We start from the raw sequence: 20,892 nt of genomic DNA, 5'->3' as shown, positions 1-20,892 counted from the left end.
AACCAAGCGAAATCGATTCATTTGACATTTGCAATGAGGCGAGGAGACTGCGCACGGGTCCACCACGATGGTGTTTCCATACTGCATGTTCCTAATGTACTGTACCTTGGTTTTCTTCTTAATCATCGTCTGACGTGGAAGGCCCATTTAAGGGAAAAGAGAATATAACTAAATATTAAGATGAAGGAAACGTGTACTGGTTGTTGAGCAAGAGACCATAACTTTCACTACCTAACAAGCAGTTGTTGTGCATGACAACCTGAAACCGATTTGTAGATCGTCTGTGTTGTGGACGACCAGACCTATAAAGCCAGTGCATCATGGGCTGAGTCTACATGTATTTTGTATGTTACCAGGCACTAGAAGGCCTAGTTTCTATTTCCTCGTAAAACAGGATACCATACAGGAATCACAACCACTTGTATTTATCGTCTCATAACTTCAGTTTTCCATTTGAGTCCATATTATGTGATTTATTTACGTATATCTGTAATTTTGTATTAGATGAACAATGCCTTGTATTCCCGGCAATTTCTTACTTCATCACTCCTTCGGTGATCCTTCAACGAAAAGTCCCCAACTTGACCCAAAACACTCATTGTCCATTCCAGTCTTTTGTACTGATTTGATGTGAGAATGGTCATTTTTGAACCTTACTGTAGAACTTCAGAGTGGAAAAAACTAAAAAAAATGAAAGCGTTAATTAATTAAAAATAAACTAAAAAAAGCAAAAAGAATATAAAAATAAATCCAGCCAAATATATCTTAAATTTTACTTTTCAGTGGATATTTACAGTTATGAATAGAATTTTTTTTCGATACTCGCATCAATAAAAACATTTTTTCTCATATAAGTGGTTTTTTCTTCCATTTTTTAATATTTTTCTAACCAAAAAACTTAAAGGCTAATTCATGATTATCGATTTAATATTTTGTAACCTAAAATAAAATTATTGCTATTTTACGTAATAAAAAATTGGTATTTGCAAGGTTATTAATAAAATTACAAAGAATATATGTTAAAGTTCTTCCTTATGTACATTAAATAGTTTTTTTTTAGAATAGAAATGTGTTAGAAAAAAATATCACGTATTTTTTTTTTTATGAAAAGTTATATACTTCCATAATCTTAACAATAGTTTGTTTGAATGAGTATCTATCTATTATGCTTATAGTGTAATATGAATGGGATGGTCGGTTCTTGCGTGTGCTGATACATCCTCTATTACGTGGTACGTGCTTATGAAATTTTAGGAATCCATTTGAATAATAGTTTTTTTCTTTTTGTTATGGCAGAATATTTTTTCTTACCGTTATTATGAGATAATAGCAGTAGAAAGGTTGCGTTTTTTGGCGGCTTCCCAGCCAGATGAGCTTGGGAAAATGAATTACGCATTCTATAGCCGTGAGTTCTACGATAACGCCAGCCTAAATCTAACCAGCAGGCATAGTGACGCTATTACAGATACTGTATGTAGTGAAAGTAACCGCTCCAGTGAGACGTTTTTTCTTTAGAAAAAAAGCTTCGGATAAGAGTAGAAGTGATGCTACAATTTCTAAACGATTGAGTAATCGTTTTACGTAGTACCATCGATTTACTTCAACATTTCTTTTTTAAATGTACTTTTACAAAGAACAAAAATAGTATTCTTTATATTTTTAATTAAAAGCTAATTGAAAGAAGATAAAACTGAGGTGGTTATATTATTTAAATTTTAAGTTGCCTAAATTATTTTTCAGTTTTATTTTGATATTTACCTATTTTCTCCAACTTTTTTTAAAATTATTCACCAACAACTAAATTAATAAATTAACAATTAATGTAATCTACCTTACCAGGACGTTGATATGTACTCTAGATAATTCGGCTTACCCGAAAGCCATCATCAGGAATTTTAAAAACAGTCATGACTGTCTCGGTCCTATTAGTATACTAAATGCAGTATACTTTATAAACAACACAATACACTGAGTATGCAGTTCACTAGTAGGACCGAGGCAGTCATGATAGAGTTTTAAATATAAATAAATTTATTTATTTATTTTTAAAACTGTCAGTCATGACCGTTTTTTGTCGTGACTATACGGTAGGACCTAGACAGTCATGACTGTATTTTTCAATTTTTAACTATGATTTTTAAACTTTTGCCTTAAAATATGTTAATTTTAACTCCTGATGATGGCTTCCGGGTAGGCCGAAATATCTAGAGTACATATCAACGTGCTGGTAAGGTGGATTACATTAATTGTTAATTTATTAATTTAGTTGTTGCTGAATAATTTAAATAAAAGTTGGAGAAAATAGGTAAATATCAAAATAAAACTGAAAAATAATTTAGGTAACTTAAATTTAAATACTATAACCACCTCAGTTTTATCTTCTTTCAATTAGCTCTTAATTAAAAATATAAAGAATACTATTTTTGTTCTTTGCAAAGATCTAGAATACATATGAACGTGCTAGTAAGGTGGATTACATTAAATACTAATTGTTCATTTAAAATACCAGCGGTACCATGTTTGAGAAATTAACTAAATAAATACTTGTAAATTATTTCCCTATTAAAATCGTCTATCTATGCAATTTTTTTGCATAGATAGAAAATAAAAATTTGTCCTAGTTATTCATGAGAAGGTGTTTAGGTAAAAATTTAAAAAAGCAAAAAAATTCAATTTCCTATGAGAGGTGGAATTATGTAGTAAGTGGAATGGGTTGCTGGATTCTGAAGAGTTGAAAACTTTCGAAATCCATCAAGTATTACTTCTTAGGTAATGAGCTTGCGTTATAAAATGATTTTTCTTCACTTCAGCTTTGGGAAGAGGGGAAGGATACCATTTTCTTTTTTCCAATAATTAGTTTATCTCCACTTGAGATAAGTCCAACATTTGTCAGAAATGTTATGTCACTTTCATTCTGGAAAATATTTACTCAATTTAATTAATTTTAAAAACTCCTGTAAGAGGATTAAACGGAAAAAATGAATATTCCCTAATCTCCGTATATCTTTCTGAACCTACTATTTTAAATTAACGCAATACATTTAAATTATATTGACTTTGAATTCTTGTTATTAATAACACCAACATTCCATAAGACGCATCTTGAGTTTCCCTTTAAACACGTAATTAAGGGTGAATTTTATATATAATTTATTTTCGGATTAAGTTGTGATGATAGTAGTAAATCCTTAATTCCCATGGATATTTTTAACATTTTGCATAGAAACTAGAATCTGTTATAGGATCTTATTATAAAATTCAATGTAAATGTATTTCCTTTAAAATCATTTCTAAAAAGATAAAACTGGGTTTTATCTATTGGGTTTTGCTATTTCTAGTTTATATTTCAAAAGTACTGAAATCATAATTACCATTGATAACACTACTTATTAGTGACACTCTACAGTATATATATATATATATATATATATATATATATATATATATATATATATATATATATATATATATATCAGCAGAAAAGCTTTTCCTCATCACAATTCTGCTATTTTCGAATTGCTAGAATACTAAATATTTATGAAATATTATTTAGCAGATTGATCTATTAAATGAAATAGCAAAGAGTCATGTGAAGATTAAAAATTTAACATTAAATTTTCCATTCTTACATTTGGTATTTGATATAATGAGTTCTGTTTTATTATACAAAAGTTATGTTGATTAATAGTGATAACTGTTTTTAGCTCAAAAGGATAAAGACGTACAAATGGAAGAGCTAAATATTTATGTATTTGTCCGTTCGATGAATGGTTACTAAGCTGTACAATGTGTATTTACATGTAAGTAACGTAAAACCGAACCCGTAACGTAACCGCTCCAGAATTGGTAGATTGTGTTAGAATGAAATTTTATGAATGATTCGGATAAATTATATAAGAAAAACATAAAACATAATTTAAATGTTGTATTTATTTACCTTATTGTTGCAAAATGACCATCCTGGGCATCGATGCCCTTTTGTGTTCGACTGATCATATTGAGAGTCGTCTGACGCAATACGTTGTTGTCAATTGCGTTGATTGCTCGTTGAATGTTCGTCTACAGTTCATCAATATCGTGGGATTAGATGCATAAACTCCTCTCTCCTTTAAGTAGCTCCAAAGGAGAAATTCGCAAATACACATCTCTGGAGAACGTGCAGGCCTCCGTCCTCTGCTGACAGCTCGTTGTCTGTCTCCTTCAGTTGTACAGTTGTAACGCGGTATGGTTTCAATCTTTATTCATGAAGAATTTTACGATAAGATGTGTATTGAACACCAGATTATTGGGATTACTTGCGTAATGTTTTTTTTAGACTGGCAGTAATTCTCCTTTCAATATAGGCAATGCCGTGTGGGGTCCTAACGGAAGACTACCTATATCGTTTTGCATTTGATACGCCATTTTTTAATTAAATCGTGTATGATACTCTTCACTGGAATACAGGCATTCGGAAATCTTTCTACGAATACTTGACCTGATTCTTCAAACGATCCAAAACTAATATAGGCCTCAACTACAGCTATCCTCTTCTGGATTGCATAAGGCAGTTTACACAAACACAAGTGCACTCACAATACTGCACTGCAACAAAACGTATACAGCACGGACACGTAACCACCTGACAAACGGCAGCAACAATCAGTAGTAACATATACATCTACCACTCACGGTAGTTGTGTGAGAGTCTTTCTTAAATAGTGTTGGGTAGCGGTTTCATTATGGGTTCGTTTTTATATTGTTCACTCTGTATATATACAAAATTTATCACGAAGTTCTCCCAGAACTTTCATAATCTATTCTACTCGTGAAAATAATGGAAAAAATTCATATAAACATATGTCCTAAAATACTTCGTTTGCAAGTTACGGCTAGAGAAGATTACGTTCGATTTCAGCTACCCTTGTGAAATGAGGTCGTACTGAAATCTTTAGGACGTTAATTAAGGGGCAGAATTAGTGATTTCTTATGGTTTTGACCGTAAAAATCGAATAAAATAGGTCCCAGAACCGTATCTACAATGTAATGTAATGTTTGAGAAATCTAGGGTGAAAACCAATAGATTGGGATAAAAACTCTATTTTTACCCCAATTAATTAATTTAATTTTGTTTTTACAAATTTTTCACATCACAAAAAAACCAAAAAAAAATAATTTGGTTGTTTACTTAAACACGTACTTTTCTGACTAATGTAGTAAATGCACTCACTGTTTCTAAATAAAATTCAGAATTTTTCTAACCTTTCTTTATTTTATTCAACTTACCTTACACAGTTTTGTTCAGAATTAGATTATCTACAAGTTTTGTTTAAAACTTTTATGCGTTTATTACCCATTTCACAAAATTATTGTACGTCAAACTTAAAAAACTAGGTTTTTACCCCCAACTTATTGGTTTCTCAAAAATTACTGTAGATAAGGTTGTGGGACCTATTTTATTAGATTTTTCAAGTCAAAAACTGTAAGAAATCACTAATTCTGCTCCTTTATTAACGACCTAAATATTTTAGTACGACCTCATTTCACCGGCCGGGATAGTTGAAAAACGGACGGTATCCTTCACTAGCAGTCGCAAACAAAGCATTTTGGAACATATGTTCATATGAACTTTTTACGTTAGTAGAATAGGTGTTACGAAAGTCCCGGAATAAATTCGTGATACACTAGTGTGTATATATATATATATATAAAACGGTTGAAATAATAATGGAATAATGTATACACAGTATATATATATATATATATATATATATATATATATATATATATATATATATATATATAAGTGTATAAAGTGAAAGAAAAATAATTTTTTGCGAAATAAATTTGAACGAAGTGTCACTGATCAGTAGTGTGTTTCTTCTTATCTATTCTGAACCAGCGTAGACAAAATAGACTTCCATTATTTGAAGAGGCTTTGGGTAGGATTTATTCGTCTTCTTTAGCAGTTCCTCTCTGGTTAGATCATCCATATGCATATGCATATGCATTTTGAATCCCATTTTTTTTATTTACACATTATTCGCCGGTTGTGCTCTCAGTTTTTTCTAGTTTTAATGAACCCGTGCTAAGAGATATGAGAATTGATAAAGTTTCTGAGCTATTGATATTAGTACGGTTTGACGGCTTGTCTTCTGCATGTAACCTGTTGTATCCGGTATATGTACAGAAAAACTAACCTAGAGCTGCGTTTTTGTTGGGTTAACTCTTAATCCTTCCATGCATATTACATAATATGCCTCAGAGAGTTTTTATGTAACAGAAATTGCTATTATATGACTAAGAAGGTTAAATCAGTTATCAGGCTGATAAGAACACATCATCATGTATTATATATGCGATAAAAATGCGTAATTTTTTTCTCCGAACTGATTATTAATTATAGATCAACTATAAGCGGAAATTAGATCGGTAAATTTTATGAAAGATATAAAAAAACAAATTAAAAATAAAGAATACATTACTTACGAAAAAAGAATTTCAATTTTTTTTAAACTCTTTTTTTGTAAATATTGTATTCTTTATTTTGAATTATTTCTGCCAATAATCATCATTAAATGGTTCGTTAAAAGTTCATTAATTGGCTCATTAAAGGTTCATTAAATGAACCTTAACTTTCTAAAATATTTTTATATCTGTTAAAATCGATATCTTTTATTTTAAGATTGTTAAGTGACAGCTTAAATATTATTTCCGGGTAAAAAAAATCGATAAAACTTATTTAATTGCCATGATCCAAATGTTAACCATTGCGCTGAATGTTTTTTTATAAAAAAAATTCAGTAAAAAGATCGTATATCCATACAAAAATCGGCGCGAGATACGATACGCTTAGTTAGTTAGATACTAGTAAAGACTAATTGCACAAATCTCATCAAAATTATCAATTTTCATAAGTGTATTCGTCATAATTTCAGTGTTTTATTAAAAAAGCAACGAAACATTAATTTTCTATCATTTTTTTTTCTTCTAATTCTGATGATTGTTCACTCTTGAATTAAACAACTGGTTAGATAGAATATATTTTACATTATATTTCGCTTTCTTTAGATCTACTTGCTTTTTTCAAACAGAATAAATAGATACGATTCAGCAGTGATTATCGTTTATCTGTTTAAATTTAGCAATACAATGGTGAAATTAATTTGTTCACAGCAACGTAAGTTATTGAATGGACAATATTCTATTGTTAATTTCATATATGTCTACATTTTATATATACATGAATATATACCGGTTAATGAAACCCCACAAAAAAAATCTAGCTGGGTCAAATCTGGGGAGCGAAGTGTCCATGCAATTTGATCTTCACGACCACTTTCACCGACTGAGAAATCCAGTATCAAGTAAATCTCGGACTTCTAGGCGGTAGGCAGTGAGGTAACCCACCGGGTTGGTCTAGTGGTGAACGCGTCTTCCCAAATCAGCTGATTTGGAAGCCGAGAGTTCCAGCGTTCAAGTCCTAGTAAAGCCAGTTATTTTTACATGGATTTGAATGCTAGATCGTGAATACCGGTGTTCTTTGGTGGTTGGGTTTCAATTAACCACACATCTCAGGATTGGTCGAACTGAGAATGTACAAGACTACACTTCATTTACACTCATACATTTCATCCTCATTCATCCCCTGAAGTATTATCTAAACGGTAGTTACCGGAGGCTAAACAGGAAAAAGAAGAAGGTAGGCAGTGAGGTGGTGACCCGTTTTGCTGGGGGTCACAGCGTCAGGAATTAGAAAATTTGGAATTATGTAAACCATACGATTTACGGTTGCCTTATGGAAGAAAAACGGGCCGTACAGTCTTTGTTTTCTTAGAACACAAAAACCATTGAACACAGGACTACTATCATGAATGTACTGCAGAGTTTCGTAAGTGTTTTCCCCATAGCTGGTAGTACCCCATATTTAGCAGTTATGGTGTTCACTTTGTCACTAATAGGAAAGGTTGACTCTTCAGTAAAAATTTATTGTCGTCTGCGGGATGATCCAAAACTATAGCCAAGCAACTATGTCTTCATTGTAATGTGTTGAATCACGGTTAGTTTGTATGACTACATGTGCGATCGATTACGTAATACTCGCCAAACATTCGTTTGTGGAATGGCAGTCTCACGTAACGCAAGTCAAGTTGATTTCTTCGGACTACAAAGCTTTTTTTACTTTCATGCAAATCTTTCTCTGAGTTGTTCCACAGTAGCTTCAAGGATGCGCGGGCATCCTTGAAGCCACCTGTCTCGACGAAAGTTTGGTGCCAAGAATAGATTGTATTGCCTACTAGGAGGCTCCCTCCTGAACTCTCAAAAATTACGTTGACCCGTATTGAAAAAGTACCCATTTTTAACAACATTGGTGACAGCGCTGTTTCTCAAATTCAGTACTAATGAACTACATGAGTCAATATTTAATGTATTTTTCTACGAAATGAGACCTCAACCGAATCTGTAAGTTATCTTAATAAATGTTTATATTGTTTTAAGGTTGTGAAGTCCTTTCTGAAATCCCGGATATATAATAAAAGGGAATCGTGTTAAGGAAGGGAGCTGAATCGATAAGATTTGTTATCGATCAGGTTGATTTTGACTAGATTCGGTATGAGTAGATAAGTGGTTATTGAAGCGGATTTTAATGTAACTAGTGTAAATTTACCTTCTACATTTTATTTTCGCTAATTATCTTATTTAATTAACTGTTATCATTTATAATAATGAAAACTAATTACCCAAGTTATATTATAGAATAAAACTGCATATAAATATATATATATTTTGTTTACTAAAGAATTAAAACAACTAAAACTAAAAATTTATTTGCCAGTTCAAACAATTGTGGTAAAATTAACACGTTACGAAGAGATTTTTATAACTTTTAATTTTGTTTTAGAGATTTAATTTAAAGAGATTAAAAAAAATTAACAATTTTTTCAATAAAGGTTTCGTAAGAAGTTACTAAAATAGAAAAAAAATATATTTTAAACTTGCTTTTCTTCCAAAAAATAATAAATCACTAAATCAAAGAAAACTAACAAACAATTCATGGTAAAAAGTAAAAAATTATTATTTTTAAAACAGAAAATTACTTTAAAAAAAATAGTTATGCATGAAAAAAAGTGTGGGGCACGCTCTAATTATAAAGTGTTTGTATAAGAGGGCGTGCACAACGCTTTTTCTTTTAGTTATGCATAAAGAGAAAATTTTTTTTAAAAGTTTTTTGAAATTAATTTTTTTGTAGTAATTTGTTTGAAAACAAAATTATTTTTTTCTTTTTAGTAAGAATTGTTTTCGTTTCTTTTTTCAAAGAAAAGAATGTTTTTAAATATTTTATATTTTAATTCTAATGTTATATGTTAGTGCATTATTTATTTTTAAGGTAAATTTTTACTTACTTGGTAATCGTTGCTACCCCAAATCGTTGGTTACTTCAAACAATTTTTTTTTTCAAGTAACCCACTTCAGAAATAAATTGATTTATTTAAATGTACTTAAGCGATACATCAATTTTTATAATTATTACCCTATTTGATTTTTTTTATTTTTTTATTATTAAATGTATATTTTATGTTAATTAGGCAAATAGCAATATGTAAATTACACGTCTTATTAAATTTATCTATTGGTTAATTAAGTTTTTATCTGATTATTTTAACTAGTGATTAATGTTTTATATTGTATTGTACATCAGTAAATCTCTTAATTAGATTTTTATTCAAACAAACTTTGCTGAATAAATAATTTCTGCTTTCATATCTTTTGCTGATGGTACTATAATTCAGTGTCCGAGTCTATTCACATATTTTTCGGAATTTTAATGTTACACGAACTGAAGTAACATTATACTTCATCTTACATTTTCTACTCTGCTCATAATTAAAGACTTTTTCAAGACGGATAAAACGATTTTAATTGAAAGATACACGTGTGAAATATATATTATGACTTTTGTTCAATACCGGATTATATTACTTTATAATAGTATTAACATAATATATTTGCATACCTGCTTCTCATTTGATTAATGTTTTAAAGTTTTCTCGTATATATCTAATAAATAATTAAAATCCATGAAGTGGTTTTTTATTGAATTAATCACTCAAAACTATCCCTATCCTCATGGTGACTAAACTCTTTTCTTGTTCACTAAACATAAAAGGAGAAGGTTCAATTACGGTTGAAACCAGATAATTAATATTAATATAATAAGAATATTAACAACCAGGAATCTAAACTTAAAAAAACAACGGACTACAGAGATCACAAAAATGATGTTGTCTTTAATGAATGTTATCAGTTTATCTCTTTAGATATAAAATATTTATTAAAACTAAATAAATTATTTTTCGTAAACCATAAATGGGTTATAGATGTTTAACGAATAATAAAATTTCCGTTAACATTTTTTTTTTTAAATGGTATACATTTGATGTCACTTAGATGAAATAATAAAGCAAAGTTTATTTCATAATTATCACAGTATTGTTAATTCATTAATTTAATTTATAACATGTCTTTTTTCTAAGAAAATATTTTGAATTACCTAATTTAAAAAAAAAGGCAAGTAATTTCCCGGTGAATATAGCTACAACAGTTATTTGCATTAAAGGACAAAGTATGGAGATCATGTCAAAAATGGGAGATCGGGTTTTTTGAAATTTTTTTTGATTTAGGGTCCAAATAGTTCATATAGACCAAAAAAAATATGTAGGCATGTATGTTGCACTGCTTTTGGCCTTATGTCTCGGGGTTGACCAAATGGATTTTCTTCAAATTCGGCTCAATATATTTTGTTCCATTGCTCTGTCTCCCTTTGGTTTAATTAATTTTCAAACATTATTTGAACGTTTGTATTTCATACATAGGGAATTCTAAAAATGTCTACAATTTGTAAAATTGTAGACATTTTAGGACCCCGGACGTAAAATGCAGAAAAGGTTTATTGAAGACATATTTTCTTATTTCACCTTTTATTGAAGGAGTTGTTAGATTTAGCGAAAACTTTAGTTAAGTAAATTTATTTAGTTTAATCTAGTAGGATATATGAATATTTTTAGAAAATATATTCTTAAAATTTATTCCCCACCTATAAAAAAATACATAGTCTACTCTGTTTTGGTTCTATTTTAATTTTTATAATTAAAAAAGAATGATTTTTGTATTCTGAAAAAAATTTTTTTCATTACTTTTATAAAAATTATACTTTATCAGTTCAATATTATTACAGATTTCTTTAAAATTTTTTTTTTACTTCCTTGAACGAAGTAAAGGAAGTACTGTGATCGCGAAAAATTTCGTTTTTCAGATTTCAACGGAAATATCCATTTTGACCATCCCTGAATTCATTTTGATTAGTTTCGGCGTGATGTCTGTTCGTATGTGCGTATGTATCTCCAATAACTCAAAAACTATTAGCCGTAGGATATTGAAATTTTGGATTTAGGATTGTTGTAACATCTAGTTTTGCACCTCCCCTTTTGATTGCTATCGACTGAACCAAAGCTGTCCAAAAAACCCCAAAATCCAAAACAGGTTGTAATTTTAGAGTTTTACTTAACTGTAGTAATAAGCCCTTATTGAGAGCTTCTCATCGATGTATCATAAGTGGTACTTATTTTTATAAATAAAATTTTAATTAATGAAATATTTGGATCTTTGAAGGGGAAGGCACATCGGTTTGAATTAGATTCATCTCCTTTTTTTAACCTTTTATTTTTAATTTAAATATATTGATTTATTAATAATTATTAACCTCTGATTGTAAAAAAAAAAGTTAAAATAAATAATAATTTAATATTAACAAAAAAAAAAGTGAAAAAATATGAGAAGTTATTAATGAAATAAAATGTTATGTACTTCTCTTTTTAAAAAGTGTGTATGTGTAATTTAATAGTCGTGCAAGGAAGTCAAGTGATGTCCACAACAGATTTTTTTTAATAAAAATTCATACCCTTAATGTTTGAATTATAAAAGTTTTCAAGTGAAGCCACAAAGATTTTGCAATTAAAAATCTTTGGAACATATTGTACAACTTTACCGGCATTACCGGTAAAGTTGGCTGGAAAATTCATGCAGTACTTTGCCAGCTTTTTTTCACACATTGATTTAGATTAACTTTAATTTATTAAAAAAGTTTTTGTTGTTTTATGTAACACTACATGATAGTTTTACTTTACTCGCTAATGACTAATTGTTAATGCGACTGTAAATAAAAGCATTGAAAAAAAAAAATTTATAAGAATAATTTCATCATTTCATTCTAATAAGTAGTGTCTCTCTCTCTCTCTCTCTCTCTCTCTCTCTCTCTCTCTCTCTGTCTGTGTGTGTGTGTGTGTGTGTGTGTGTGTGTGTGTGTGTGTGTGTGTGTTTTGTTTTTTAACATATACAAGTCATGAAAATTTTTGCAGCAATTTAAACAAATCATATCTAAGAAACTACAAAAGATATTCGAAGATGTATTTTTTTTTAAATTCATCAACTCAAAACTTTTTTTTACGTACCTTAGAATGGTTTAATATGAGTTCCGTTGGTCGTTCTGCAAACTTCTAGCCGATAATCGACTTCTGCCTAGGTCCGCTGAATCATCGCAGGCGTAACTGTGGCATTATCAGCGTGATCCGATATTTTAAATGTTGTACATCCCTGATTTTTTTCACTGTAGATAATATTTTTAACCCATCCCCAAATAAAAAGGTCTGGAGGTGTCAAATCTGGCTTCTCGGAGGCCAAAGCACAAGACCGGCCCTACCAGTCGAACAATTAAGAATTTTTTACTGAGAGCGCGTGGAACGCTGAGGCTAAAGTATGGAAGACGAACCATTTTGTTGAAACATTCAGCAACGTTACTTTCTTGTTAAATTTGGTCAACTAGCGAGAAAACGTACAGTTGTAGCATGTCTTAGTAAACACTTCCTGTGATTGTAGGGTCATGAAAAAATAATGGGCCATTGACAAGATCGGGCATCTAACCGCACCACACGTTTATTTTTGGGGAATCTCTGACATACTCAATAATTTCATTGGGTGTCCGAGATCCCGATAATCCAGCTGATCTTGGCAGAAGTCGATTATCTGCTGGATATTTACAGAGCGACTAATTGAGCTCATATTGAAACATTTTAACGTACGTAAAAAACTTTTTGAGTTTGTGAATTTAAAAAAAAAATACTCGTTTGATTATCTCTAGTAGTTTCTGAGATACGATTTTTTTTATATTGCTGCAGTCTTTTCCGATGATCCCTGTACTTAATCCCTTTCTATGTGTAGTTAGAATATATTTCGATATATCAATTGAAAGAAAAATGGCGTATATTTTCCGCAATTTTTATTTTTCAAATACTGTCATTTATGCAATTCAGACGTGTTGATTATTATCTACTGTTTAAAAATCGGTTAGCCATTTTTGAGTTATAAGTCCGTGAGTTATAAGCATAGCTTATCTTCTGCACCAACAGAAAAGAATACTCTTCTACCGTAAACGGATAAGAAGGGGGTTCTCGTATCTGACAAGTTTCACTTGTACCTAAGATACTTCATATGCGTCAAGCCGTAAGGAACACTAGAGCAGATAGTTTAACAGTGCGTTTATACATTCTCAACATGTAGGGAAAGAAACAGAATTTAATAAAATTCTTATATTTCTGTTTTAGTATTACATGTAAATGATACGTCTTAATACTATTTAATTCTTTATTATATTTTTATAGTTAGTAACTTTTTAATTGGTTTGTTGTTTTCAAACATTCTTTTTTGTTTTGAACTAAAATTTATCTTAATTTGTCCTACAACCTTATTTATCTATTTTGATCTTGCCTTCCTTAACACTTTTCATTTTTTACACACAAGATATCTATCTAGCTTTGTTTCTTTAATAAACGATTCTGCCTCAAATTTCTCTCTTTCCTGTTTGTGGTTTGTTTTCTATTCTCCCTTTTTTATAGTCCATCTTTAGACACCATAAAGCGCTTAACTCCCCGCAAGTATATTTTTTTTAAATATCTTTTTAATTTTTTGATTTTTATTTGACACCTGCTGTTTTATTTTCCTAATGGAAGTTTTCCTTGCTGGGATCAGTCTGCATTTCATATCTTTATAATTTTAGTACCTAAATAACAAAATTCATTTCTACCATTTACTTTATATGACATCTCCATTTAATTTTTCATCATATTTTCTTTCTCATTTCATCACTTTGGTTTTACTCTTTTTAAACTGAATTTCTCTTTTATCAATAAATCCATAGCATTCAGCATTTCTTCAAATTTATTTTTTATTTCAGCTCAAAGAAAAATGTAATGGGAAATTTAAATCATTTTATCTTTTTCCGCATGGAAAATTATTCCACTCACAATTTCCTCATGTTCTTGAATTGATTCTTGTACGTGATTTACTTATATAATAATAGGAAAAATATGAATAGATTACATCTTTGTCTGTATTTTCCTAAAATGGAGATTACTTTTATTCGTCTCCTATTCTTATCACTGTTACATGATTCTTTTACAGATTGTATATAAATCTTTCCTTTTATTTCATTCCGTTTTTTTTTACGTTTGATTATTTATTATATAAAATAAATAAATAATAATTATAAACGATGAAGTATTATCCTGAAAATGTAAAAATAAAAGTACAATAATAAATATAGGAAAACGGAAAGATATAAAAGTAATTTTTTATACAAAATAATTCCAATGTTTGACAGATTCTGTAATAAAAGTTGTATGTATAAAAAAAAATTCTGATACTATTTACACGACAGATATTATTAGTAGAATAATTATTTTGTTAGCTAATTATAAAGAATTTTGTTTTGATTTTACTATCTCCAAGATATTCATATACAATTGATGTAGTTAATTGTGTTTATTTATCTCTTCATTTGACTTAATTTTTATATTTTTAGATAAATTATATAATTTTAATTGTATAATTGAAAAAATTAAATAAGAAAAGATAATTTTATTGTTACGCATGTGTAACTTTTTCTGAAGTACTTGTTATCTATAATGAGCCGTTATTATTATTGTTATTAAAGTAACATATAATAATTTTTAAAAAAAGCGACAAGATTAAATTTCTTCTAGTAAATGTATATATATATATATATATATGATGAAAAATAATATTTTTCTCTCTATCATTCTATATATTAGACTTCATGCGCGTATTGCTAATTAATTCTGCTGCACAGCTAAACAGCCGAGTTGAGATGGTATTCAAGAACATGTGTGGGAGCCCATTTATGTTTTACGTTTCTTCATTAAATAAATCTGTCATTTTTTCTATTCTCTCTCTCTCTTTATTGCCCTTTCTGTGTATCTGTTTATAAGAGCGAACCGAGCGTGTTTATAGAAGATTAAGTAAAATTCATGTTATTACAGTCTCTATTCAGACAGACATTTGCTACAAAATAAATATATTTGCGTTGCAGGAGTTCATATTCCATTTTAACTAATTACAGTTGTATCAAATATAATTAAAAAGGGTATCGTTTTTGAACCTTCTGAAACTGTTTATTCGGTAAATTAGCTCAAGCAACCGGCTTTGCTCGGTAAATGGATTGCTCTGTCAAGTGTAATTCACTATTGTCTTGCGGCCTTTATGTGTGAACCTGATACATTTCTAATTTAATCGTTCTTTTTTTGTAAGTATATATTAGTCAATATTATGTTCGTTAAAATTCTTGACCATCAATGTCAGGTTACTGACAGACAACATTCGATTCTAAGGATACTCTTATCTCTCTATAAGGATACTCTATATGTGTACATACATCTGTAATATCTTCTACTTTTTCTGTTTAGCCTCCGGAACCACAGTAAGGTTTTACTTCAGAGGATGAATGAAGATGATATGTATGAAAGTAAATGAAGTGTAGTCTTGCACAGTCTTAGGTCGACTATTCCTGAGATGTGTGGTTAATTGAAACCAAACCACCAAAAACCTTTACCGGAGGCTAAACAGGAAAAAAAAAAAGAAAAAACCACCGGTATCCACGAACTAGTATACAAATTTGTATAAAATTAAACTACCTTTAGTAGAATTTGAACCTTAGAACTCTCGACTTCGAAATCAACTGATTTATAACAGGGCACAAAAAAAAAAGATTAATATTATAATTTGATTTTTTTTTTAATTTTATTAAAAAGTTTTCGGAAAGAATCATAGTTGAAAAAGAACTTTTTTTAGTGTTTCATCTTCGTAATTGTTTTAGTCTTAATTGTTTTTCAGCATCAATACTGCGTAAAAGTTGTCAATGGTGAATTTTAATTACAATGGCGTAATAGGTGTAGCTACTTTGTTATGAAACAAAAGAAAAACTTTATTGAAAAGAGAAACTTTATTCAAAAACCCTTTGTTGAAAAGAAAAAAAAATGCTACATCTGCAGTGCACTTAATAGTAAAACAGCAGGAGGCAAAAGAAAAAAAAAACAACGTATCAATTTGAAAAATGCAGAAAGGGATTACACAGCCTAGATGGTCTGCTGATTATAGTTTTTTATATATATATATATATATATATATATATATATATATATATATATATGCGTAGATAGATAACTTTGATCAAATCGTATTAAATTTTTTAATTTTATTTCACTTTCAGTTATTATTTCTTTATTGTTATATATTTGTACATAAAAAATAACCAAAATTACGTTATTAAAAACAAAAAAAAAAAAACAGATTTATTAAACTAAGGATTTGAAAATATGTATTTATTTACAAAATTAGTCGGCTTCCGTGACGCGATTGGTTAGCGTCTCGGATTTCATCCGAAGGTCCCGGTCAGGCATGGCATTATTCATACGCTCCAAAATTCCATCTTCATATACCACGCTCAAGCTTCAAACTTACGTGGCGATATCATAACACAAAAAAATTAAGCGATTTTTGAGTTTTATCTTACGAAAATTTTTCTCATAAGTTACATTTTAAGACAAAGAGAAGATTGTATAATTTTGCAGCATTACGACTTGTTATAAAAATTAAAAATAAACAATAAATTGTAGTCTAAAATTAAACAAAAACTAGGGGACCCGTGCTGCTCCTCAGCATCATTAAATCCATTACGTTATTATAGATAATTTACTTTGTGGTTGATAATACTTCTTTCCATACAACATTAGCAGTGCGTCGAACCTTAGGTTTCATGTCAATTTTCACATTTCTGAAAAATTTTGCTCGTGATACGACAACGTATGATTGTCCATGGCTAAAAGTTGTCCAAGTTGGTAGATTCCTGCTAAGTCCAGAGTTTGTCCTTGCCCCTCAGAGCGTTAAACCAGTCCGTTCAACCAATCAGAATATATACGTGCTTTCTTATTTTTTAATTTAATTAATGTTCCCTCAAAACGTTTTAGGAATTGTATGATCGAACTTAGTGGGAGCTCATTTGACGTGGTGAGCGTTTTAAGACGCAAACGAATTCTGTATCTTAATTAGTTGTTGAGTTATTTGGGTGTATTTTAAATAGTGAAGAAATGAGTTTGTTCTCTCAAAACATTTACCTGAATATAGTGTTCGAAGTTGGTGTGGGCTCATTTGATGGAGTTTGATGTAGTGAATGTTTTAAGATTAATACGAATTCTGTATTTTTAATTAGTTATTGTAATACCTCGATTTGAATGCCATTGAGACAAGGCTTTGAGTATGTGAAAAACTATGTTCTCTTAAAACTCCTTTGATAATTGAGTGAGCGTGGTTGGTGCATGCTGGTTATATGTGGCCTGATGTGTAATGAGTGTTTAAAACCCCAAGGAATCGCTACCTAAATTAATGAGTGCAAAGAACTTTTTTTTCTTTCTTTTTTTTAAGCTTGTTTACTAAATTATTTTAATATATAGATATGATTTAATTGTTAAAAATATTACAAATTATATATATCGCACCTTTAGACCCATTATAATTTTTTGTGTTAGAATTCTAATCAATGAAAAAGTCTTCACAAAGGTTAAAATTATTTTCTGTAGATTGAAAAATTGTGTATAGTAGGGCAAACCGTATTACGCAAGACAGCATCTTTATAAACTAAGGTTTCTGTTCTATATTTTATGTAAATAGAATGTTTTATTCAGATATTTTTTTAAAAACATATTATACAGTGCACCTTAGAAATATGAATAAGTACGCTATTCCACCGATTAAAAAAAATCTGTACCAGTATTTCCTTGGATGAACCGTGGAAAGTTTTGATCAGAACAGCGTAATTGAAATGAAAGTAATAAATAAACAAAAAAAAATAGTTTAAGACAATACGTAATACTATATAAAATGAATAAGTTTATGAAATAGTATTAATGTAAGTATGGAAGTTTCTTAATAAATAAAAACTTACCATAAAATATCGGTAATAAATAATAATAAGCGACAGCGGAAAATATTTTGATCCCTTATTTAATTATAGGTTACATCGAGGATCCGGAAAATTTATTTTTTATATGATATTTTTTAAAACCCGGTAGTAAAATGTATTTTATAAAAATGTAATCCACATAGAAACCGTTATGTTCATATTTGAGGTGAATATTATTTTATAGGTATTAAAAAGAAAACTGTATTATTAAAATATCGAAAATGTTATTTTTTTCAAAGGTTTTAATTTTTTTTTTCACTGGGTTAATTTCTAATCATATATATTAATCAAAATTGTTGCACACGACATTAAACCTTTTTCATTTATATTTTATTATTAAGCCCGCCACAAGGAGTGTACTTGGAACAAAAAAAATTTAATCTAAAAAAAGAAAGAGAAATCTGGAACCTGCCCAGGATATTTATTCTAGTGCGAGCATGCAAAGCTTGTTTTAACCTATCGTAGTAATTATTTTAGAACTTTTATATATATATATATATATATATATATATATATATATATATATATATATACATATATTTTATGTACTAGAATTAAATGCAGTTAAATGCAGAATTTTCTATGCAGTTTCCTTATATTGCATGAAAATAACAGAATTAATAGATTTGAACTTTTGTTTACGTTCTTGCGTAGTAGTAAGGGAATAGTTTCTTTGCCAGTATTCCGAATATTAATGGCTCTAATGTAAAGAAAGTTGCATTCCGAAGAACTGTTTTGGTCGTAACTAATTTCTAACTCGGCTTCATGCTTTGGATGAAATGTAATAAAAAAAATGTAATTTTTGTTTTCTAGAGAACCGTTCAAATCTTGTGATACTAATACGCTTTGATTGTTAATATCAGATATTCGATTGAATCATGCTAATTGAGTGCCTCATTCTTTTAATTTTCAGATTACACTGACTATTTCTTATGTACTATGGTATCAAACGTGTTCCGGATTATCTTAGACCGCTTAAGCGATACTTAGAGACAACTTTGGAGCCCTAATAATAACAAAATTATTATTTAGAAATATAAGTTAATTATAACAAATACGTAATCAACATTTTATAGACATAACTAAAAAACTGGTCGTCTGTGAGTTAATTTGTTATTTTTAATTATTCTGTTAGAGACAAAACCTAGATAAGATAATGATATAAAAAATAATCATAATAATTATAAACCTAATTCCCATTCATACCGAAAATCTTACCGCTACTAAGAGCTATACAAAATAAAATAAACTAGAAATAAAACAATAATTAATACACTGCGTACAAGATTTCTATGAATCTTATCAAATTCACTGAACGTAGATTTGAATTCCATCGCAACGGAACTCGACGATATGATATATTATATTACTGGGCGTCAGTCACAGTCAGTCAGGACAAGATACTTTATAGATAAACCATCCGGTTGGTCTTGTGGTGAACGCGTCTTGCCAAATCAGCTGTTTTGGAAGTTGAGATTTCCAGCGTTCAAGTCCTAGTAAAATCCGTTATTTTTATACGGATATGAATTCTAGATCGTGGATACCGGGTGTTCTTTGGTGGTTGGGTTTCAATTAACCACACATCTCAGGAATAGTAGAACTGAGACTGTTCAAGACTACACTTCATTTACACTCACACATATCATCCTCCGAAGTAACACCAGAACGGTGATTCCTGGAAGCTAAAACAGGAAAAAGTAAAGCTAAAGTTACTTTATAGGTACAGATATATATATATATATATATATATATATATATATATATATATTTACATATAATTTATAAATGTCTATATAAATAAAAAAGGAGTTGATTTCTTTGAAATGCAAGATTAAGGACCACGTAGGTATACAAAAAAAAATGTAATTCAGCAAAATTTTTCTATTTATTGCAAGGGTGGTGTTTTATGTATTTAAGCAAGGGTGCTTTTCTTCTATACTTTCAATTATCCGGTTATCCAGTCTTTATCTTATTCCGAAATTCAGTTATTTGTATAGTATGAATTATTTTAAAAATTCAATCGGCTTATTTTTTACTATGTTGATTGCAAACGTTTGCATAAAAAGTTATACCTTGGATCATTCATTTATTCAGCTATCCGTTATTTTTCCGAAATTTACTTAAAATTTACGACCAATTTTAAGAATTCAAATAGCGTATTTGCTAGCAGTTTAAGGGCTAACGTTTGCATAGTGTTTGATCATCCGGTTGTCCCGTTATGTATATTCATATACATACTATATATAAAAAAGGAGTTGATATCTTTGAAATGCAAGATTAAGGGGACCCCATAGTATACAAAAAAAATCTAATTCAGTAAAACGTTTCTATTTATTGCAAGGGTTATTTTTATGTTTTTTCTCTTTTCGATGCGACTTCTCATGCGGTAATAAACTGCACATTTCTATTGGAAAAATCTGGCTGCTGTAATAGATGGATTTTTTTTCTGAAATAGCCAAAAGATTTATTTTTTAATTATTTATCGATATACCAAATAAGAAACATATGTTGTCGATCGATATTAAAAGTTATCGGTTATCAAAGAT

The sequence above is a fragment of the Lycorma delicatula genome, chromosome 2, assembly GCF_047948215.1.
Source record: "Lycorma delicatula isolate Av1 chromosome 2, ASM4794821v1, whole genome shotgun sequence".
Lineage (NCBI taxonomy): Eukaryota > Metazoa > Arthropoda > Insecta > Hemiptera > Fulgoridae > Lycorma > Lycorma delicatula.
Note: the sequence above shows the minus strand (reverse complement) of the source record.